Genomic DNA, 25,452 nt, shown 5'->3' with positions numbered 1-25,452 from the left:
ACGATCGAGCAATGCCCGCGGGCACAAGCGAGCAGTTTGCCTGTTGACGGGCTCACCGCTTGTGCCCGCGGGCAAATGCGTAAATTGCCACTGTTGACGGACTCACCGCTTGTGCCCGCGGGCAAATGCGTAAATTGCCCGTGGCAATTTACACATTTGCCCGCGGGCACAAGCGGTGAGCCCGTCAACAGGCAAACTGCTCGCTTGTGCCCGCGGGCATTGCTCGATCGTCTGGACGGGCCTTAAGGGTAACGATACTTTTTCTTATGACTGTACATGCTGTCTCATATAACAAGTCACTATCCATAGCGCATAGGCCAAACTATGAAGCGTCATGACGGCATCAGATCTCAGGCACTGCAAACTATATTTTTTTTTTTTCTAATACTATTTTTAAATATTTACCAGCAGCATCCTATTTATAATTTTTGGTAATCATTGAGGAGACGGGACCGCCTTAATTTGCAGTTTTCTCACTTTTTCCTTACCCTTCAAGTATTCTCCAATTGCGTTTTTGTTTCTCTCTCTCTCTCTCTCTCTCTCTCTCTCTCTCTCTCTATATATATATATATATATATATATATATATATATATATATATATGTATGAGTGGTAAAAAGAATCTAAAAAAGCAGTTTGTTCACGGACACTCTTGCAGTCCATGAAGACTGACGGACGCCATCTTAGAACGCTATCTGTATGCAAAATTACCCTTATCATGGCCTACTTATCCAAACCTAACCTAAATTTTCGTAACAAGCCAATCTTATTCATCCTATTATTACCTACCCCATTTTTGGCTAACCTGTGCGCGAAGACAGACAGACGCCATCTTAGAACGCCATTTTTAAGCAATTTACCTTTTATCTTTGCCCATTTACCCAAACCTAACAAATTTTCGTACTTCAACCCAACCTTATTTATCCTAACCTATTTCATGCTAACCTAACCATTTTTTTGCTAACCTAACCAAATTTATCCTAACCTAATCCCTTCCGTAATAATTTTCCTTGTATATTGTTGGATCCTCCTCCTACTTGAAAACACACCAGTACACCTTTATTAAGTCACTGGTTAGGGTCTTTTTTTTTTTTTTTTTTTTTTTTTTAGGTGGTCCTACGTCTCCCGATTACCTAATTCTTATAACCGCAGCGCTAGTTATATACGGTACAACATAAGTACTGACGGAAAAGTTTCTTACTGTAAAAGTATATACAGTATACATAAAACAAGTGCTAAAATATAAAAATAAAAAGAAAAGTTTTGTTTTGTTGTTGACGGACATCGTCTCGACAATGAATTGTACGGCGACTCCCATGAGAGCGGACCTTCCGACATACCAACTACGCAGGACTACCAACCACCCCTTTTCCCTTAATGCTGTCACAGCATATCATGTAAAAACTGAGGGCCTGCTTGTGCTTTCCTTAGTGTATAAAGTGGGGACCAATGCAGGACCTCTCCATTTGTGTTTAAGCATACGGCCATCAGTGATCGGCTAATATATTATTCACACAGACCCTATGGGTATCACTGGAGATTGAAAATAAACACTTACCTCGTCCCACTGTCTGATATCTTGGTCCACTCCTTCCTGCTTGTTCTTTCACTACCCACAGCTATTGCCCTAACGTCTCGTCTAGAAGCACACACTCAGGTCGTTGATAAAGCACCACTAAGGAAATCAAACTTAGCAACAGCGCCACGCGTTCCGTCAGGAGGCAGGCGCATAAGTAAACATGAGGTTGAGGAAGCTAAAGCTTACAGTAGGCGTGACGTCATGGGATCCAGCCAATAAGAGCCTTCGCTGAGTTTCTATATACTTAATTGATTGCTTCTCTTGCTGCTGGTGAAGGCAGAATCTCTACACTCGTACAATTACGTGATACTTATGTCGATGCGATTCACCATTCTTTTACTTAAGATGCGTCATCATCAATCATACGATCTATTGCAGGACAATGTTCGGTAAACTTACGCTTTACTTGAAGCAGTAGAAGGACCTTACCAAGTCAATTCATATTCTTCCAGTTTGTTTTCTGTGTTTCTCAGACTATTTTCTGGGTGATAATTTATCTTTTCCTGCTGAAAATTTTCCATTTTTTATCATTTATCTTTTCCTGCTGAAAAATTTCCCACTTTTTATTATTACGCTCCCGTAGGCTACCTACGATTGTCTTATGGTAGTCAAAGGTGGTTTTCGTTTCTCAACTTCCCGACTGGATGCTAGGCTAGGCTAGGTTATGTCCGGTTAGGTTAGGTTAGTTTAGATTAAATTATTAGGTACAGTTAGGCTAGGTTAGGTTAAGTTTAGTTAAACACTTAGGTTAGGACAGTCCCTTCCGCCATTACCCTGACGAGACAAACGAGCTGACACCATGGAACATGGCTAATAACAGCGGAGAAACAGATTTCGCATGAAACATTTAATTACCACCACAGAAATGATAAAAAAATATAACAGACCATCACGAAAAAGAAAAACTGGTTTGGTAATGTGCTTCTACTGCTTCAAATATAGCGTTTGTTTACCCAATGTTCTCTCCAACTTCCGTCACTTATTTATTTATCAATTAGTATGCTCCATCCAGTTACCCCAAATTTCCGAATTTACGCACACACACACACACACACACACACACGAATATCTATGTGTTACCACAGTCAGTTGCTATGATGGTTTAGAGCGCTTACACAAACAACTGACGAAGAAAAAAAAAATGCTGCCAAGATAATGAATAGGTGATACGATGCTTCTTGATTTGGCCAACTTCGCCTCCTGACCATCTCACCTCAAGGACACATTCTCGCTAGGTTAGAGGGACTTTTTTTTTTTTTTTTTACAGCTAAAAATTGCTATCTCTCACCTGACTTGTAACAATAGATTAACAAAATAGCATGCTAGTCACAAGGAAGTGCTACACACAAAAAAAAGTAAACTCGTATGTGAAATAATATGCAAAAGGACGAAAATCTTGGGCACACCAAGATGGACGAACTATTAGCACCTCTTCTTGAGAGATTTATTCTGCATTCTACGCCTTAGTATTCTTTTTTAGACTATCGTTATGTTTCTGATATTTACAGAGACTGAATTAATAACCTGTAAGAAAATATTACCTCTTCATATGCAGCAATAGAACTGGTAAGGAAGAATTGTTAAAGAGCTTCCATAACCGATGAGGTAAGGTTATTGTCTCTTGTTTATATCATCATTTTACAGTCATGAAGATTTAGAATTTCACACACACACACACACACACACACACACACACACACACAGTATAACCTTCTCACTTGCCCTTCCTCAAATATACACACCCGACTCTCTCTCTCTCTCTCTCTCTCTCTCTCTCTCTCCTTGGCGATACCCGGATATTAAAGAGCCACTCCAGATGTCACCTCACAGACAGGAGGGGGGAGAGAAAGAAAAAAAGATGGAGAGAGAGAGAGAGAGAGAGAGAAAAGCATACAGCCGTCAGCTTCAAAATTCTCATTGCTAATAAAAAATGCTCAGCAGCTTACTACGCCTTGACGGAATAATTAAAAGAGAGCGCCTATGTAGACACTAAGGCACCTGTTCCCGTGGGTTAAAGAAGCTCTCTAACACTTTTTCTTAAGCGATTTATTTTGCTTATTACACCTAAACGCCCTCTTCTGTGTTACCGAAATCATTCTATCACCATACTCAGCATTATAACGTAAGAAACGATATTAGCCATCCGTATCCAAAAATAAATCGTTAAGGAAGAGGTGCTAGGGAGTTTCCTTACCCGACGTGAATAAGGTCTAAATCCCTCTCATACCCCGGGTGCATCTCCCTAAGGGTTGTATTGTAAATGGCTTCGGAATCTTTCGTAACACCTCTTCCATGGCGATTTATCTGGTACAGTACACTTTAATATCCTCTCGTGTGTTGGTGATGCAAGGTATGTCGATACTGGAACGTTAAAAACAGCATAAGTGGGAAAATGTGTAATACCCTGGTTAATATGTAACCCTGGGTGTTACATATTAACCAGGTCATTAGCTTGATTAACCCCGGGCCTTGTGGATCATTTGCAAATGATCCACAAGGTCCGGGGTTAATCAAGCTAATGACCTGGTTAATATGTAACACCCAGGCACTACCTCTCTCACTCTCTTTGAAATTTCCATCAGGATTTTCTATGCTGCACTGTACTGCTTTTCCTCTAACTTTCTGTTGAACATCACCTCTCCTCCTCTAAACCTCACCTTCTCATCCTTACCGAGATTCAGCTGTCTGAGGCAGCTGACAGCAAACCCTTTTCTGAATCCTCCTACTTTCTCTATACTCATTTCAAAGCGAAAGGTGGCTGTTGTGGATATGTACGCAACGACTTATCTTGCTCTTGTGTTCCTGAACTTGATTCTTCTGAATTCTCCACACTCTGGCTTCGGCTTTCCTATCATTCTCTGAATAAATATGCCTGTGCCGTCTACTCATCTCCTAATTCTACTAACAAAAATTCTTTGATTGTCTTACTTCTACGATGGAACACATTCTATTCATTTCTCCTTTCTCCGAAATCTCCATTCTAGGAGATTTCAGTGTTCACCACCGCCTTTGGCTCTCATCTCCTTTCACTGATCCACCTGGTGAACAAGCCTACATCTTTTCTATCCTTAATGACCTAGAGCAGCTTGTACAGCACCCTACCCGTACCCCTGACCGCCTTGGAGAGAGTTCCAACATACTTGACCTCTTCCTTACAACTAATCCGTCTGCTTACGCTGTTAATCTTTCCTCTCCGTTGGGCTCCTCTGATCACAACCTTATTACCTTAACCTGTCCTATCACTCCGGTACGGCCTGTGGACCCTCCAAAGAAATGTCGATTGTGGCACTTTGGGAGGCCCTCAGGCAGTACTTCTTTGATTTTCCCTGGAATGATTATTGCTTCCATGACCAGGAGCCATCTGAGTGTGCCTTGCGCATCACAGAGGTTATTCTCTCGGGCATGGAAGCATACGTTCCTTTCTCATATCCTTTGACTAACGCAAGAAAGCCTTGGTTTAATCACGCTTGTTCTAATGCTGTCCGCAACAAGGAGAGGGCCTATACAAGGTACCAGAGCCAACCCACCCCTGAATCACATCTTTTTTATGTTTCTGCCCGGAATCGTGCTAAGTCTGTCCATCCATCTGCTAAAGAAAATTTCATCCACACAAAATGCTCTCAACTGTCCAACTCGAATTCCTCCCGCTCCTTCTGGCACCTTGCCAAAAACCTTTCTAACACCTTTACCCCATCATCCTTCCCTCCTCTTTTCTACTCTGATGGCTCTGTAGCTATTTCTTCTACTGATAAAGCAAATCCCTTCACTCAGACTTTCTCCTCCAATTCCACTTCAGACGATTCCGGTGCTGTTCCTCCATCACTTCCTCCCTCTGACTTCCTCATGGCTGACATTAAAATTTCTTCAGCTGATGTACTTTCTGCCATCACTGGCCTCAATACCAACAAGGCATATGGGTCTGATGAGGTCCCTCCTGTTGTCCTCAAGAACTGTGCTTCTGTGCGTACACCCTGCCTAGGTAAACTCTTTCGCCTTTGTCCTTCAGCTTGTATTTGTACCTTTCCTTCTTGCTGGAAGTTTGCTCTCATTCAGCCAGTCGCAAAGAAGGGTGACCATTCCCAATTCTATAACTATCGTCCCATTGCTTTAACATCCTGTCTCTCAAAAGTTTTCAAGTCTGTTCTTAACAAAAAATTTTTAAAGCATCTTTCCTATCACAACCTTCTTTCTGATCGTCAGTATGGGTTCTATCAGGGACGCTCCACTGGCGATCTTCTCGCCTACCTTTCAGACTCCTGGTCATCCTCCTTTCGGGACTTTGGCGAAAGCTTTCCCATCGCACTTGACATCTCAATGGCTTTCGATCGAGTCTGGCATAAATCATTAATTTCCAAACCGCCCTCTTGCGGTTTCTATCCTTCTATCTGTGCCTTCATCTACAGCTTCCTTTCTGGTCGTTCTATTGCTGCTGTTGTAGACAGCCATCGTTCTTCTCCTAGATCTATAAACACTGGTGTTCCTCAGGGATCTGTCCTATCACCAACTCTCTTCCTTTTATTCATTAATGATCTTCTAAGCTGTACATCTAACCCTGTACACTCGTACGCTGATGATTCCACCCTTCACGTTTCCATTCGGTTCCCTCAAGGTCCATCCCAGCAGTTACTTCAACAAACAAGGGATGAGGCAATGGCACACCTAATGTCTGACTTGGTTCGTATCTCTGACTGGGGTAAAAATAATCTTGTTTTTAATGCATCAAAGACTCAGTTTCTACACCCCTCAACCCGACAGAATATTCCACAGGAGTACCCACGAATGTTTAATAATATCCAGCTCAAGCCTGCATTATCCTTGAACATGCTTTGTGTTTCATTCACTCGGGATTTATATTGGAAAAATCATATTACATCTCTTGAAAAATTAGCTTCCAAGAGATTGTGTGCTAAACCGACTCCATACCTCTTTCACTCCTGCACAGTTGTTGACTTAATACACGGGTTTTATTTGCCCCTGTTTAGAGTACAACGCTCATGTGTGGGGAGGCTCCCCACATACAGCTCTTCTCAACAGGGTGGAGTCAAAGGCTTTTCGTCTCGTTAACTCTCCTCCTCTTACTGGCTCTCTTCAACAGTGGCGTATATAGGTCCGTGGAAAGGGGGGGGGGCCACAGGGGTGAATCCAGAATTTTGTTAAAGGGGGGGGGAGCGAAGTGAGCCTCTACAGCTGGGGGGGTCTGGGGGGGCGGTGTAAGCCACCCCAGGAAATTTTTTGGAAATCAAGCACTATTAGGGTCATTTTGAGGCCTCAGGAGGGATACATTGCACTTATCTGATATTCAGTGGCAAAACAATATAAAGAAGTTTAAGTATCTTGGCTGAAACAAAAATGAGCTGTTTGAAAAATATTTAAATAAGGAATTCCACAGTACCCGGTATGTATAAAAAAAAAAAAATGGTAGATCATATGCAATTGTTGATTCCTACATTCCTGGAAGCTGCAATTTTCATTTTTATATGAAACACATAAAAAAATAAACTAAAACTCGCATTAATGACTTAGAGAGAGAGTACTGTATATGAAACATTGAGCAAATTAAACTATAACTCGCATGAATGAAGTTGAGAGAGAGAGAGAGAGAGAGAGAGAGAGAGAGAGAGAGAGAGAGAAAGAGAGAGAGAGAGAGAGCTTACTAAAGTCGTGTGAATGTTGATCATTTGAAATCAAGCAGCCTATTTTTACGGCTGAATTCATTGATTACTTGTATATGTATTTAGATCTGCAGATATGTAGGCCTACTGGGACAAAAGGGGGGGGGCCATGGCCGAGTGGCCCCCCCCCCCATATACGCCACTGCCCTTCAACCTCTGTCTCTTCGCCGCACCGTTGCTTCTTTAGGTCTATCCCTTTTCTATCGCTACTTCCATGGTCACTGCTCGTCTGAACTGTCTGCTTGCATCCCTTCACCTCTACGACGGGCTCGTAGCACCCGTCTAGCAATAAACTCTCATCCCTTTTCTGTCCAACTCTCTAATGCAGGAGTTAACCTTACACCCAGTCCAACGGGTAAGCTCTGGAACTGTCTCCATCTGTCTGTATTTCCTACTTCCTATGATCTCCAGTCTTTCAAACGCAGTGTGTCCAGACATCTCGCGGGGGACACAACCTGGCCGCATTATGGGGTGGTACTACTACTCTGCGGCCAGGTTGTGTTAGGAAGAATACTGCCACCGTATTCCCTGCGTGTCGTAAAAGGCGACTAAAAGGGGCGGGGTGAGGGGACTAGGGACCCCCTCCTCTGTTTTTTAGTTCCTAAAAAGAGACAGGCCAGAGAAAGGGATGGGGGATGGAGTTATCCTCGTACCCTGAAGATTGGGTCTATGAATGTGCGTGGATGTAGTACGATTGAGACTAAAAGGGAGGAGATTGGGAGAATGTTTGTGAGAAGAAAGTTGGATGTGTTAGCTTTGAGTGAAACGAAGATGAAAGGGAAGGGGGAATCTATGTTTGGAAGTGTGAATGGAAGATTGTCAGGTGTTGATAGAGGAAGGGCAAGAGAAGGTGTGGCCTTATTAGTGAGCCCGGAAGTGCAGCAGTGTGTGATTGAATGGAAGGAAGTGTCATCGAGACTGATGTGGGTGAAAGCGAAATTTGTACGTGAGTTGTTTTTGTGAGTACATATGGACCTGGTAGCAAAAGGGAGTCTTTCTGGAATGATGTTGATGAATGTCTGCAGAGTTTTGGAGCTAATATGATTGAGGTAATGATAGGAGATCTGAATGCTAGAGTGGGAAATGTAGCAGTTGAAGGCGTAGTTGGTATGCATGGTGTGCCTGGAAGAAATGAAAATGGGGAACGAATGATAGCGATGTGTGTTGAGCGAGAGATGGTGATTGGGAATACGCTGTTTGAGAAGAAAGATATTTATAAGTATACATGGGTGAGACAGGAGGGTGGAAGGGTTGTTGATAGAGCTTTGATGGACTATGTGGTTGTGTCTAGGAATGTAATAGGAAGATTGTTGGATGTGAGAGTGGGTGGAGGTATGTCTGACCACTACCTGGTGGAGGGAAAGTTAAGAGTAGGTAAGAGATGGGTGAGAGCTAGGAGGGTTAGGTGTGGCAGGGAGGTTTTGAAAGTGAGTGAGTTGGATAAAAGAGAGAAAAAGATAGAGTATCAGGAGAAATTGAAAGATGAGTGGAACGCAGTGAAAGATCGGGAAAATGGCAGCGTGGAGGAGGAATGGCAGTTGTTTAAGAGTGCTGTGGTGGGGCATGCAGAAGAGGTGTGTGGTGTGAGACGTGTGGGTGGTGGTGTAAGAAAAGGAAGTGAATGGTGGTGCGAGGAAGTAAGTATGGCTGTGGCCGAGAAGAGACGTGCATATGAAGTGTGGCTGCAGAGGAAGGATGAGATGTCATATGAAAGGTATATGGAAAAGAGGAATAGAGCGAGAAGGGCTGTGCGTGATGCTAAAGTGGCAGCAGATGAGAGGTGGGGTAGGCGGCTGACAGAGAATTTTCAACAGAATAAGAAAATGTTTTGGAAGGAGGTGAAAAGGGTGCGAAAGGGAGAGTCTGGGAAGGAAGAACGAGTAAAAGCAGAGGATGGAGGGATGTTAATTGAGATGGATGCAGTAAGGAAGAGATGGGCACAGTATTTTGAAAGATTATTAAATATAGAGGAGGAAAGGGTGGCTGAGATTGTGGCGGATGGAAGGGTGCAAGGAATAAATGTGTTGGGAGAGTTGAATGATTCCTTGATCACGAAGGAGGAAGTGGAGAAGGCAGTAAAGGAGATGAAAACAGGGAAAGCTGCAGGTATGGATGGGTGTGCTGTGGAATGCCTGAAGGGTGGTGGAGTGACTATTGTTGACTGGTTAGTAAGATTGTTGAATGTGTGCTTTGAGAAAGGTATGGTGCCAATTGACTGGGCAAGTGCTTGTGTGGTCCCGTTGTATAAAGGCAAGGGTGATAAGTATGAATGCACTAGCTTTAGGGGTATAAGTCTGTTGAGTGTTGTAGGTAAGGTGTATGGTAGAGTGTTAATTATGAGAGTTAGAGAGGGTACAGAGGGAGTGATTAGTGATGAGCAGTGTGGCTTTAGGAGAGGGAGGGGATGCGTTGATCAGGTGTTTGCTGTGAGACAAGTGTGTGAAAAGTATTTAGCGAAAGGCAAGGATGTGTTTTGGGCATTTATGGATTTAGAGAAAGCGTATGATAGAATTGATAGGGAGGCTTTGTGGACTGTTTTAAGATTGTATGGACTTGATGGTAGGTTACTAAAAGGGGTGAAAAGTTTTTATGTAAATAGTATAGCATGTGTAAGAGTGGGAAATGCTGTGAGTGATTGGTTTCCCGTGAGAGTGGGGCTGCGACAGGGATGTGTGATGTCACCTTGGTTGTTTAATATTTACATGGATGGTGTTGTAAGGGAGGTGAATGCAAGAGTTTTAGGTGGTCTGAGTCTGGTAAATGTTGATGGTGGAGATTGGAATCTGAAGCAGCTGCTGTTTGCAGATGATACTGCACTGGTGACCGATTCAGAGGAGAGATTGAGACAGTTGGTAGAGGAGTTTGGAAGGGTGTGTGAAAGGAGGAATTTGAAAGTAAATGAGAATAAGAGTAAAGTGATGAAGTGTACGAGGTTGATAGATGGTAGGGGGGATAAATATAGTTTTGAATGGTGAGTTGCTTGAGGTAGATTGTTTTAAATATCTAGGGTCACATGTTGCTGTGGATGGAAGAATAGATGCAGAAGTGAAGTTTAGAATAAATGAAGTAGGAAAGGTGCTGGGAGGAATGAAAAAAGTGTTTAAATGTCGTTCGCTTAGAATGGATGTAAAGAGAAGGCTGTATGAGGGTGTTGTGGTACCGACTGCATTATATGGGGCTGAAACATGGAATATGGGTGTAGCAGAGAGGAAAAGTTTGAATGTAATGGAGATGAGGTGTCTGAGGAGTATGTGTGGAGTGACGCGTATGGATCGGGTGCGAAATGATGAAGTGCGAAGGAGAACTGGAGTTGTTCAGGAGATGGCTGGTAGAGTTGAGCAGAGAGTGTTGCGATGGTTTGGGCATATGGAGAGAATGGATAATGAGCGATTGGTGAAAAAGATAACTAGATCTGATGTGAGAGGTGTAAGGCTGAGAGGAAGACCACGAATAGGATGGATGGATAGTGTGAAGAGAGCGCTGGATGCGAGAGGGATGTCTGTTGAGCAAGGAAGAGTGGCTGTGCGTGCAGAAATAAATGGAGAGAAATTGTGAATAAATAAGTGATGACGCAGCCCTGAGGGGATATTCTCCCGCATTTGGTCTGATCAGCTAGTCAGGTCAGGTGCGGGTAAGGGGATGGGTATGTTATGATGTGGCAGGGGTAAACCAGTTCTGCTGTCGGGCCCTGCTGCGGATGTCACTGATTGCATTGCGCAGTTGACCCTTGTGCGGTGTGGTGCGGTGAGGATCTGTCCGTTCTCCCCTTTGGGGCTAAGATGTGAATGAATGTGTTTAAATGGATGAGTAAATGGAGAGTGTGTCGTCCTGTCTCGGCTACCTCCCTTTCCTTGGGGGAAGCAGCCTAGGTATATAGATAGATAGATAGATTGTATTTTTTTTTTTTTTTCTTGGAAGGAATTGTTTGCGGGCTCCTAGCCTTTGGTTCCTTCTTACTCGCATTAAAAATATATATATATGAGAGTGGATCCGCATCTCACTGATTGGGAGCGGGAAGGGAGAGGTGGAGGAGAAACTGATGGGGAGGGGGGAGAGGGAAGAAAGGAGAGAGAGGAATGGTGGGACAAAATATAAAATGACGAGGAGGCAGAGGGAGTAGTTGAAGGGGTAGGATAAAGGTAGGGGAGAGGTAGAGTGGTGGAGGGAGGACAGGACGGTGAGGGAGGGGAAGAGAGTGTGCAGGGGAAGAAAGGGTGAAATGGTAAGGGAGGAGGGGGAGAGGGGAGATGATCAATGAGGGCGAGAGGGGAGATAATGGAGGAGAGGGAGAGGGGGATAATGAAGGGAAACGGGAGATAATTGAGGTAGGGAGAGGGGAGATTATCGAGGAGGGGGAGAAGGAAGATAATCGAGGAGGGGTGGAGGTGAGATAATGGAGGTGGGAGAGAGGGGAGATAATAGAGGAGTGGGAGGGGAGAGGGAGGATAATGGAGAAAGGGTAGAGGGGAGCTAATGGAGGAGAAGTGAGAGGAGAGAGGAGAATTGTGGGGAAGTGCGAATGAGGGCAGGTCTAAAAAAAACATGAGGAGTAGAAAGGGTGACTATTTTCGCTACATCACTGGCCATATTTACAGCCTCAATGTTAGTATAAACAAGTTCCCGGATTTGTGTAGGGAATTTGGATACCACAGGAAGGCTGCTTCGTTCAGATTTGGCAAGATGAGGATGGGTCATTTAGGGCTAGGCTAACTGTAAAACGATTCAACTGCAACAAAAATCACTATCAAAATGGAATAAATCACACTATACCCGACATGGAAAACTTAGATTTGATATAGAAAATCACTGTTTGTGTGAAACTACAATTGATCGAGAAGGACATGTTCTCGACTAAGCAACCATCCAAATATCCAGGAAAGTGAACAAACAAAACTTAGCAATTTAGGGGTCAGAAGAACCTGATGCAGCACTGGAACACGTGGGCAATCCAAAGTTAATGCCTGGTGTGGCTTGTTACGTGATCCTGGGTGTATTGATACTTTTCCTTCACTAAGCAAACAGTAAACATCTGCCAGTTAGAGACTTCTCCAGATACTGTTTCAGAAATCTGCCACTAGGTTCGCTTCCGTCGCCCAGCTGTGATGCGGGGTAGGCATTGAAAAAGTAGCCAGTGCTTAATTTCTTTTTAATTTTGACACAAAGTAAAACACCTCAAAACATATTTTACTCATCAAATTACCCAGATGGCATGATATGCTACAAAGAAATTACAATATGGGAGCCCTTTGATTATATATAATGTATTTTTTATTTTATTTTTTTTAATTTTTTTTATGCGAGGAAGAAGGAACCAAAGGCCATGAGCCCGCAGTAACAGTTCCCTCCAAGAGAAAAACAAAATACAATAGAGAGCCAAATTCAAGATCCAATCATTTTGAGATGCCTGGACACACTGCGTTTGAAAGACTGGAGATCATAGGCAGTAGGAAATACAGACAGAAGGAGACAGTTCCAGAGTTGACCTGTTGCATAAATGAAAGACTGGGAGTAACGGTTAACTTTTGCATTAGAGAGTTGGACAGAAAAGGGATGAGAGTTTGCTGCTAGACGGGTGCTACGCGCCCGTCGTAGAGGTGGAGGAATGCAAGCAGACAGTTCAGAGGAGCAGTGACCATTAAAGTAGCGATAGAAAAGAGATAAAGATGCAACAGTGCGGCAAAGAGACAGAGGTTGAAGGGAGTCAGTAAGAGGAGGAGAGTTAATGCGACGAAAGGCCTTTGACTCCACCCTATTGAGAAGAGCTGTATGTGGGAAGCCTCCCCACACATGAGAGTTGTACTCCACACAGGGGAGGATAAAACCCCTGTATAGAGTCAAGAATTGTGCAAGGGTAAAGAAAGAGCGGAGTCGGCTTAGCACACCCAATCTCTTGGAAGCAGATTTTACAAGAGATGTAATATGATCTTTCCAAGATAAGTCCCGAGTAAATGAAACCCCAAGCATGTTCAAGGATGATGCAGGATTAAGCTGAATATTATTAAACATTAGTGGGTATACCTGTGGAAGATTTTGTCGGGTTGATAGGTGTAAGAACTGAGTCTTAGATGCATTAAAAACAACCATATTATTTTTACCCCAGTCAGAGATACGAGCCAAGTCAGACATTAGGTGTGCCATAGCCTCATCCCTTGCTTGTTGAAGTAACTGCTGAGATGGGCGTTGCGGGAACCGAATGGAAAGGTGAAGGGTGGAGTCATCAGCGTATGAGTGGATAGCGTTAGATGTACAGCTTAGAAGATCATTGATGAATAAAAGGAAGAGAGTTGGTGATAAGACAGAGCCCTGAGGAACATCACTGTTGATAGATCTAGGAGAAGAACTATGGCCGTCTACAACAGCGGCTATAGAACGACCAGAAAGGAAGCTGTAGATGAAGGCACAGATAGAAGGATAGAAACCGTAGGAGGGCAGTTTGGAAATTAAAGATTTATGCCAGACTCGATCGAAAGCCTTTGAGATGTCAAGTGCAATGGCAAAGCTTTCGCCAAAGTCCCGAAAGGAGGATGACCAGGAGTCTGAAAAGTAGGTGAGAAGATCGCCAGTGGAGCGTCCCTGACGGAACCCGTTCTGACGATCGGAGAGAAGGTTGTGATAGGAAAGATGCCTTAAAATTTTCTATTGAGAATTGACTCGAAAACTTTTGAAATACAGGACGTTAAAGCAATTGGACGATAGTTGGAGGGTTGGGAGTAGTCACCCTTCTTTGGGACTGGCTGAATGAGAGCAAACTTCCAGCAAGAAGGAAAGGTACAAGATGACAGACAAAGGCGAAAGAGTTTGCCTAGGCAGGATGTAAGCTCAGAAGCACAGTTCTTGAGAACAACAGGAGGGACCCCATCAGGCCCATATGCCTTGTTAGTACTGAGGCCAGTGATGGCAGAAAATACATCAGCTGAAGAAATTTTAATGTCAGCCATGAGGAAGTCAGAGGGGGGAAGTGATGGAGGAACAGCACCGGAATCGTCTAAGGTGGAATTGGAGGAGAAAGACTGTGCGAAGAGATCTGCTTTATCAGTAGAAGAAATAGCTACAGAACCATCAGAGTAGAAAAGAGGGAAGGATGATGAGGTAAAGTTGTTAGAAAGGTTTTTGGCAAGGTGCCAGAAGGAGCGGGAAGAATTCGAGTTGGGGAGTTGAGAGCATTTAGTAAGGATGAAATTATTTTTAGCACAGCGGAGAACAGATTTAGCACGATTCCGGGCAGAAACGTAAAGATGATGTGATTCAGTGGTGTCAGAAGTGTCATTTTGTAAACTCCGCTTTCGTCAGTTTACTCATCTCTGGAAGCATAACATAGAGACAAAACCTAGGCAATTTTACTAGAACCATCCATAAAGCAAGATAACAGTGATTAAAATATCTGCCATTCGTTAGTATCCACAAAAGAAAATAGATGTTTAGCCGCATATTTAGCAACACCTTTCGATATGCTGCCCTGCCTGACGTATGACTTTTCCTAACAATACGGACCTTTGGACGTCTTGGTCATCTCTGTAACCAAAGTCTAACACAATTAATTCTTTTAAATGTTTCCCTGGCTCCACTGCGCGGTTTGATAAGTTTAAACTTCAACACCTTGTATTATAGTGTCGTACTGCACTGGCGTTTATTTGGATTAATATGGCTGACTCACCAACTAAGCAATCGTTCAGTACATATTTTCAGTGGAACTGCTTGCTTCTTTAAAGCATGCTAAAACACACACATCAGAAGTCCTGAAGGTAATCTCCTTTTACTGACTGCACACGATTTATTCATATATATATATATATATATATATATATATATATATATATATATATATATATATATATATATATATATATATATAAATAGACAGCACGCTATTTTAGTCCCCAAGCTAAGATTCTCAGAAAGCCTGGTTATTCTTTCTTTACAGGTACTGTATATATATATATATATATATATATATATATATATATATATATATATATATATATATATATATATATATATATATATATGCGCTTGATTGAATAGGAAAAAATATTCCTATAAATAGCAGTATTATTATAAACTTAGTATTAAGTACAGTTTCACAGGTCTTTAAAACCCCGCAAAAATATTTAATCGAGGCTGGGCGACGCTAGACCACCTGGTGGCAGACCGCTGAAACAGGTTTGGTGAAGCCTCTAATTGTCTTAATATATTTGACTATTACTTTAATCTAACATTACATGAACTAAGTTAGAACCTAAAGTTCTTTTAGAGCAAGATGATGCACTGCCACGTTAAAGTCTGCTGGTACGACCCCTGATACGAACTACAAAGTCCCCTGAATTGGCCATCGTGGATCCATCTCTTGGCCAGTCACATCTGAAGACACAGCCTACCAGTAACACCCTGTAATTTTTTTCATGGGTTACGTGGAACTCCAGTGACTAACATCAGTGAGTTAAAACATTGAAATTCTTGATGGATTTTTAAGAATTAGGGAAGATATATAGGACAGTACATGAAAGGGGGGGCAACATTAGGTAGTGATTTGTACATTTGCAGCAGATATGTTCATGTTACATTTGTCTGACGTTACAATACACCATGAACATTTTTCTAACAGAGGCCCTTGACTGCTTATCTGCAATACTGACATCATTACCCATCTGCGACTAAAGCCAGACGTTCAGGCATTTAGGGAAACAAGTAGGCATTGAATATTACACGGATATTTGGCCAACAGGCACTGGGATGGCAAGGGGGAAATCCGGCTCACATTGTATCATCCCCGAGGCCTCATTCCCATCGCAGCTGCATCGTATCCCGCACACAGCATGACCATTAAGACCCCTCGTAATCCATTCAGGGAGAGATGAGCTCTTTACCTGCAGGCCTTTGATGATATTAACGCAACGTCGTGGGAGCCTTTGATGCGTTTGACAAGTATTTGAAACATAATTACCGAGTCTGGTGGCCAGCAGGCGGGAATTTGTGCAGGGGACTTGCTCACAGGCCCACACGATGGAGGGAAGCGGAAGGGAGGAAGACTAATTGGGAGGAAATGCGAAAAAAGAGGTAGGGAGGGAGAAAGTAAGGGCGGGGAGAGACTGAGCGGGTAAGAGGTGGGGAGTTAAGGGGGAAAAGAAACTGCAAGATAGAGACTGAGGGGGAAAAAAGGAATGAGGAAAAGGAAGCATTCGAAAGAATGCGGGTTTCATTTCATGCAGGAGCAGGGAACAGCTTGATTATTTGGATTTCTTTATAGCGGGCTTTACTGAAATTGCACAACACCCATCGTAAATATCAACTCACCAGTCCTGAATGTGACTGGCCAGGAGATGGATCCTCCACGGCCAATCCAGGGGACTTTGTAGTTTGCATCAGTGGTGGTACCATCAGATTTTGATGTGGCAGTGCACCATCTTGCTCTAAAAATACTCTAGGCTGAAGATTAGTTCATCTGATATTGGATCAAAGTAATTATCATATACTCAGATAATTGGCAGACGTATATTATATGCTTAGCGAAGGAAAATATCCAATCACAGGGTCACGTAACATGCCGTACCTGGCATTAACTTTTGGGTTGTTTACGTGTTCCAATGCTGCATGAGGTTCTTTTGATCACCAAATTAGCACGTTTTGTTTGTTCACTTTCCCGGATATGTGGATGGCTGCTTAGACCGAGAACATGCCCTTCTCGATCAAGTTGCAGTTTCACACAACAGCGATTTTTTTACATCAAATCTAAGTTTTCCTTGTAGGGGTATAGTGCGATTTATTCCATTTTGATAGTGATTTGTGCTGCAGTTGAACTGTTCCACAGCTAGCCCAGCCCAAATAACCCAGCTTATCTAGCCTAATCTGAACGAGGCAACCTTCCTATGGTAACCAAATGTCCTGCAAACATCCGGCAATTTGTTTATGCTAACTTAGCGGCTTTAAATATGGCCAGTAATCTAGCGAAAATAGTCAGCCCTCATACTCCTCATGCATTTCTAGACTCCCTCATTCCTGCCTCCCCACCATTCTCCCCTCTCCCCTTTCTTCCGTTATCTCCTCTCTCCCCTTTTCCATTATCTCCCCTCTCCCCCTTTCTCCGTTATCTCCTCTCTCCCCTTCTCCATTATCTCCTCTTCCCCCTCTTCCATTATCTCCCCTATCCACTTCCTCCATAATCTCTTCTCTCCTACTCCGCCAGTATCTCCCCTCTCCCTCTATTCCAGTATCACCCCTCTCTTCTTCGTCCAATATCTCCCCTCTCCCCCTCTACCATTATCTCCCCTCTCGCCCTCCTCCATTACTTTCCCTCCTCCCTCCTGCATAATCTCCCCTCTCTCCCTCCTCAATTATCTCCCCTCTCTCCCACCTCCATTATCTCCTCCTTCCTCACCATTTTCACCCCTTCTTCCCCTGCACACCCTCTTCCCCTCCTTCACCGTTCTGTCCTCCCTCCACCACTCTCCCTCTCCCCTGCCTTCATCCTCCTTCCTTCATCTACTACCTCTGCCTCCTCTTCATTTTATACCTTGTCCCAACATTCCTCCCTCCTTCCTCCCACCCCCCAAGCATCAATTTGTTACCTGGTGCTACCTTTTCATTTCATTTCATTTCTCTCTCTCTCTCTCTCTCTCTCTCTCTCTCTCTCTCTCTCTCTCACTCACTCTTCACCAATTCATTCCCATCTTTCCCCTGTTTGTCCTCCCCTCTCTCATCTCCGGTTCCTTGTGGTTCCCCTTCTGGTCCTAAATTCTCTCATTTTCGGATCATGATTGTATTTCCTTCAGCTGAGAGAGAGAGAGAGAGAGAGAGAGAGAGAGAGAGAGAGAGAGAGAGAGAGAGAGGGAGGGAGGGAGGGAGGGAGGGAGAGAAACCAATATTCGTATCCTTAAAGCCAAGGGGACGGGGGTGTGTTTAGCCTTTCAAAATTCTTGGGTTACTGTGGAAAGGTTACGAGCCTTTGCTTGGTCAGGCTGTGTGCAGTGATACATACCACACTGATCAGCAAGGCAGAGAAGACAAACACTCTTTACTCATTTTGGTTTTCACAAATACTCTCAAGTGGCATAGGAGGCTTCGTAGCACTCTTTCCTGAGCTATTTGTTTTGAGTAATACACATTTTCCCTCGTATGCTGTTTGTAACGTTTCAGTATCAACATTTGCATCACTAACACACAAGAGGATATTAAAGTGTATTGTACCAGATACATCGCCATGGAAGTGGTGTTACGAAAGATTCCGAAGCCATTTGCAATACAATCCTTAGGGAGATGCATCCGGTGGATGAGGGGGATTTAGTCCTTATTCTCGTCGGTTAAGAAAGCTCCCTAGCACGTCTTCCTTAGCGATTTATTTTTGGATATGGATGGCTAATATTGTTTCGTACGTTATTATGCAGAGTATGGTGATATTAGAATGATTTCGGTAACACAGAAGAGGACGATAAGGTGTAATAAGCAAAATAAATCGCTGAAGAAAGAGTGCCAGGGAGCTTCCTTAACCCACGGGAATAGGTGCCTTAGTGTGTGCATAGGCTGTCTCCTTTAATTATTCTGTCAAGGCGTAGTAAGCTGTTAAACATTCTTTATTAGCAATGAGAATTTTGAAGCTGACTGCCATATGCTTCTCTCTCTCTCTCTCTCTCTCTCAATCCTTTTTTCTTTCTCTCCCCCCTCCTGCCTGTGAGGTGACATCTGGAGTGGCTCTTTAATATCCGGGGTGTTGCCAAAGAGAGAGAGAGAGAGAGAGAGAGAGAGAGAGAGAGAGAGTCGGGTGTGTATATTTGAGGAAGGGCAAGTGAGAAGGTTATAATTGTGTGTGTGTGTGTGTGTGTGTGTGTGTGTGTGTGTGTGTGAAATTCTAAATCTTCATGACTATAAGATGATAATGACATAAGCAAGAGACAGAATAACCTTACCTCATCGGTTATGGAAGCTCTTTAACAATTCTTCCTTACCAGTTCTATTGCTGCATATGAAGAGGTAATATTTTCTTACAGGTTATTAATTCAGTCTCTGTAAATCATAGAAACATAATGATAGTCTAAAAAAGAATACTAAGACGTAGAAAGCAAACTAAATCTCTGAAGACGAGGTGCTAATAGTTCTTCTGTAGTGCCACAAATTTAATATTCATGTATGTGTTTAGAGGTACTGTAATTTTTAAGTTAGATAGGGTGTAATCTGAATACTAGTTTATAAATTCCTGTCCTAAGTAGTAATTCATATGTTAATGATTGATGTAGGGTTAACTTTATTTTTATATGTATACATCTCTGTATCTATGCATTGGGTGATGTAATTGTGAATGTTGAGATATGGGAATTCCCCGTCTGGTCGAGTAATGAATAACATATGCGAGCAGTCTTTCTCCTTGTTTGTGCGTCGTTGTTGGGCACCAAGTTTAAACCTTAAACAGAGTAATGATGGGTATACAATTCTTTCCGTATCCTAGTTGTGAAATGCTTACTAATGAAGCTGCTAGAACCCAAATAGGTAAGATTAACAGTCCAAAAGGCCTAAATAATGTCATTTGTGAGGATTTAATAGTCCCTCTTGCCTTAGCCGTCACTAGATGGCATAAGCTGCCCCAAAATTCAAGGCGGGATAGTGGTAAATTCAGTATCTAAATTAAGTAAGGATTGAATCCCAAATTTTCCCTAATTCAATCAAAAGTCCTGGCGTCATGTGTACACTGCTAATTTAATTGTGAAGAGAATTGAAACCCACCATATTCCAAAAACACCAACTCATTTGATCTAGCAGTGGCGTCTCTGGCGTACCCAGGGAGCCCCATTCGCTGCTCAGACATCGTGTGTAATGGACGTTGGTTCAGTCACCAGACACCGGCGACGCCAGAGTGTGCACGAGGCCTTCTCGTGGTATTGTCCATAGACTCTTACATACACACATTACACTACCCATGAATTATTTTATAAATCAAATGTAGTTGAAATGGTATCATAGACCTATCAAGCGAACTTCTTTTTTTTTTGTAGATCAGGAATAGAAATTTGAAAGTGATGTGATCTTGTAACGGAAAGGCGAAATTCAAATTCATTAACCGTTTTCTTTCTCTTATATGAATGTGTTAGAAAATTAGGAGCGTGGAAGGGAACTTAGTGGTTGTGAGCAATAATGTGATTTTTGAATTGTTCCTCGAGGCTACACAAGCCTGAGTGATTATGCATTTTTGGTGATTATGTAGTAATGATGATTATGAACTATTAATAATTATGAATTGAAAGTGTTTGTGGATTATAGAGAATTGCACGATGAGAGTATACTATACAGACGAAATAGAACACGAGTAATTATTTTTATTGGTTCGAGGCTATGCCAGCCCGAAGAGACAACCCAAGCTCGTAAAAAGGTACCTGTCTTGAGGCCATTGTCGAGCCCAAGAATAACTGAAAAAAAAAAGTAAGGTACAATGACCTCAGAAATCGCTTGTATGTACCAAATTGTTTCGCCTGGTGACAATGTTGTAGGAATGATCACCCAAACCATGGTTTTAATGTACAACCTTCTTTCATATGACTAAAGGTCATGTAATTAAAAATGTCTTTTGAAAACCAGTATAAAATTATTAATGTAGAGTAAAGTATATGTCATTTTTTTTAATACCTAATCAAGGGAATTATGTCCTCATGCCTAACTCACTCCCCTTCCAATTCAAGATTCCTTCGCTTAGGGAACGACGACCACACGTGGTACTGACTTAATCTAGACTCGGCCAAAAACTACAAACGCTACCAAAATTTTCTTAAACAATTATCATCTACCATACCAAGTCAAAACACCACCCCCTCCCCCTTTTGTTTTATTGAAGTGAATTTACTATTAACCAAGGAGGGGAGACTAAGTCGAGTACCATCTGTATTATCAATAGGTAAGTTAACCAGTACCAACAACCGGTAAGATTATAAATCCTAACATTACACTGATTGAAAAATAACGGTGGAAGAAAACAGCGACCGTTACACTGGTGTCATACCGGTGGGATAAAAATTTCTGTTATTACACTGGTGGTAATAGCGGTGGGATATTCATCGTTCCCAAATTAGTGGCGTTGGTGAGAAAGTGGAGGGAAGTGAATAGCAAAGAGAAGTGAGAATCTTAAGGGTAGCATTGGTTGGTCATTCCCAAATACCTCCTCAACTCTATGTGCACGACGTAGAAATTAGAATTTTTCGGGCAAGTGGAGGCAAGGTTAGGAATTTCTTTCAGGACTCTCGGTTAAATTCAGTATTGGAGTGGGAATGTGACCTTATATTTTTATGGATTGGAAGTAACGATATTGACCAAAATACCACCCCTCAAGAGATTTTTCATAGAATAAAGAATGTTACCAGGGAGCTGGAGAAACAATGCCACGCCAGGGTGATTGTTTGTCAGGTAGAACCAAGAGTGCACCAGGGAGCAAGTGCTCCTATTTCGTCTGAGGACTATAAAACAGTAAGGAATTCGATCAACAAGAAAATTCGTCGAAACTTACCGAATAAGAATCTGCAATTTAACAAGGCTTACTATAGTTATAACCTGGCGGACGGAGTACACTGGAGTGGTGAAGTGAGAGAACAAGTAGATGCCAAATTTGTCAGAATTATCGAGTCCTACAGAGACGATGGAAGTGATTAGACCTACTTAAGGTAAAGAGAGACAACATTTCAAAATTTAAATTTCCTTTTTTATTTGTGAATAAGAATAGTACATTAGGGTCACCATGTCTCTGTATGGACAGTTGTTTGCTCAGTCGCAGCCAGAAGCTGATCGTCCGTCACAAGTGGGGAGAGATCATGTAACCATTCAATTGGATGAGGCGGAGGAACAATTCAGTACTACTAACAGAACGCTGCTTTCACACTCGACCCCTTGTTCACACATTATGAATTCACATCACTTTCTCACAAAACCGCGCGATATCCCAGTTTTGGAATTAAATCAGCTGCAAGGGATAGAAGCTACATCTTGCCTCGAAATGTTTTGTGAGGCGGTGGAACAAACTCATACCAGTAACACAACCAGAATCCAGGTTGCCAAAAGTCGAATGGGTTCCGAATTGGCCACTTTCATTCATAAATATCAAAAGAAGCATTTTGCACTGTCATGGCCTGAGCTAAAAAATTCTTGAGTGTGGAGTTTACCATCGAGCTGAGTGTAGATCGAGCTTGGCAAGAGCTAGAGAACATGACCTATGACTGGGAAGAATCACCCCAGGCGTTTGTACATAGGTTCATGTGTAAGCATGTGGCTCTCGAAACAAAGTTTCCAAAAGAAAAGTTTCCCTCGCGAGATAAACGGATTAAGAAGAAACTGTGGTATGGTCTTCCGGTCGAGTCTAGGGAAAAATTGGAAGGTTACCTTGATGACGGATATCCACTCCGTAAATTCATTGACAGGATCGAAAATGAAAGGCAGCTTCTCGAAGAGAGGTATACCACCAGAGTTAATGCAATGCCGGATAGAGACAATAAAAGTGAAGATCCCTCAGATACATATATAGTTGATACTCCACCAAGACCATCCCATGATAACCGTCAACCCGAGTCAGACAAGGAAGTGACTGAATTGAGAGCTCAATTAAGGGATTTGAAAACAAATTTATAACAACTCAATAAAAAACAATCTCCTGTAGCACCGAGGCGAAAATACTGTAGTCATTGTCTGAAGAGTTCACACACGTTGCAAGAATGTTGGGCCAAACCACCACCAGGCCACTGTTTTGATTGCCATAGGTTGGGATGTCGTAGAGGCAGTAATGATTGCCCAGGTCGCATAAACCACAGCGCAGTGACGCGGAGCAATAACAAATTTCACCCACCCAGTCCAAATGCGAGGCAGACCGCCACCCAAACAAAGTTCCCCCATCAGTCTATTTGACTAACCGCAGGTATAACATTGCCCACAATAAGCGTCAGCGTGAATAACAAGATATTGGAAACTGTAGTTGATACAGGGAGTGGATATACCTTACTTAAAGAGGCCACTGCGAAGAGGTTAGGAACAGAAATAAACACGAGGAGAAATCCACCGAGATTACAGGGAGTCACAGGAGCGCCACTCCGTATCCTGGGTATGGTCAAAGAAGATATCAGAGTGGGAGATGAGAAAGTTCATCAACAATGGTGTCCAGTCGTTCCGAACGCCTACTTGACTACTGAAATGTTGTTGGGATGTGATGTCCTTGGACAATCTCTGTTGATCTGGAATGGTGCGCAATGAGCACTAATGTGGGGAGGAGCCCCGTACGTTGTGAACTATGTTCCGCAGCGGAAAGGAAAAGTTGAGCGAGTCCAGGCCACCCCTATCAGAGCCGTCAGGAACCCTCAACAGTTGAAGCAAATTAATCTTGTAACAGTAGAGAGACTCACCCCATATCAAACCAAATTCATTGCCGTGCCAGTGAGTGAGGAGCCTAAAACCACTTTACTGTTTTACCCACAAGCACGTTTCAGTCATAATAGTCACCCTTACTTATTACAGGTGAATTCAGAGGGCCTAGTCTATTTGCCCCTCAATAATAGAGCCAAACAAGATAAATTGTTTCGAATAGGTACCATTCTAGGCTCATATGAAATCATTGACGACCCTCCTGTAAGTACAGTCAACTCAGTTACCAAAATTCATAATGACCTGATCCCTACCAGTGATCGAACAGATGAAAGCGGAACTCGTGTTCAACGATTCCAAAAGCTAATTGACGAACAGACATGGCCACACTTAGATTCAGCTCAACAAGAAGAATTAGCTAACGTAATCCTGCAACACGATCCCCTCTTCATTTTGGAAAAAGGAGAACTAGGAACCATCAGCGGTCCCCCCGTTCACATTAAAGTAGCAGATCCACAGCCCAGCCGTGGACCGATCTATCGATACCCTGAACAAGCTAAACAGGTGATCACTGAAATGTTACAAGACATGGAAGAGAGAGAAATTATTGAAAGATCAACAGCTGCCTGGTTATCTCCCATTGTATTAGTTAACAAGCCGGACGGCAGCAAACGCATGTGTTTAGATTATCGCCACATGAATCAGCATCTAGCCACGGATATCTATCCACTGCCCAGACTGGAAGAATTAGTCGAGCAGGCCGCAGGTCATAATTACTATGTGACTCTTGATATGCGTGAGGCATATTTTCAAATCATGTTGGACAAGGAAAGTCGTGATTTAACCACATTCAGTGATGGAGTCACACTTTACAGATTTAGGCGCTTACCATTCGGACTAAAATGTTCACCAGCCATATTTTCCCGACGAATGCAGGACATTCTTACTCCATTGTTGAAACAAGGATGGGTAAAAAATTATTTGGACGATTTGATAATTTGGGCTGATGACTTCCCCATGTTGATGAGTCGCTTACAGCAATTATTCACTTTACTCACACAGAATGGGGCCAAGTTAAATTTAAGCAAATGTACTTTTGGGTTAAAAGAAGTAACCCTTCTTGGCCATCAAATCTCAGCGGCCGGGAGTACACCGGACCCAAAAAACATAGAGGCCATCAACAAAATGAAAAGACCCACCAAAGTAAAAGAAGTCCGGAGATTCCTTGGAATGTGCGGATTCTACCGAAAACATGTACCTTCGTTGCAAAAATAGCAGCTCCTCTTACTAACTCCAGATCCAGAGTAGCGTTCGAATGGTCAGATGAGTGTCAATCCGCTTTTGATCAATTGAAGACGAGCTTAGTGCATGCGCCAGTATTGGTAAGAGCCAACGTGACTCGACCATTCATTGTAACCACCGACGCGAGCAACACTCATATTGGTGGCGTATTAAGTCAGAGCCAACCAGACAACTCCAACTTGCCTATTGGTTACTTTTCCAAAAAGCTCAACCCTTGCGAGAGAAAATATTCCGCAACAGACAAAGAAGCATTGGCAGTCGTTCTCACATGCCGCAACTTTCACCATTACTTGTGGGGTTCACTTACCAGCATTTTTAAGTGAAAGACCAAATCCCCACATATGAACCGATGGATTCTCGAGATGCGTGAGTATGACTACAACGTGCAGTACATCAATGGTAAATATAATGTAGTCGCCGATCAACTTTCTAGACCTGTCAGAGTGATATTCCACCAGTCAGAAACCAACTGGCTTGGATTTAGTCGAGACGAGATGAGAGATAAGCAACGAGAAGAACCCATGTGGGATGAGTTAGTTAAGTACTTGCGTAGTGAGAAGCTCCCTACCAAAAGACTACCGAAAGCTAT

This window comes from Coenobita brevimanus, chromosome 52, assembly GCF_032717465.1.
Source record: "Coenobita brevimanus isolate Jiangsu-jjx chromosome 52, ASM3271746v2, whole genome shotgun sequence".
In the NCBI taxonomy this organism is placed as follows: Eukaryota; Metazoa; Arthropoda; class Malacostraca; order Decapoda; family Coenobitidae; genus Coenobita; species Coenobita brevimanus.
This window is presented reverse-complemented; position numbering follows the sequence as displayed.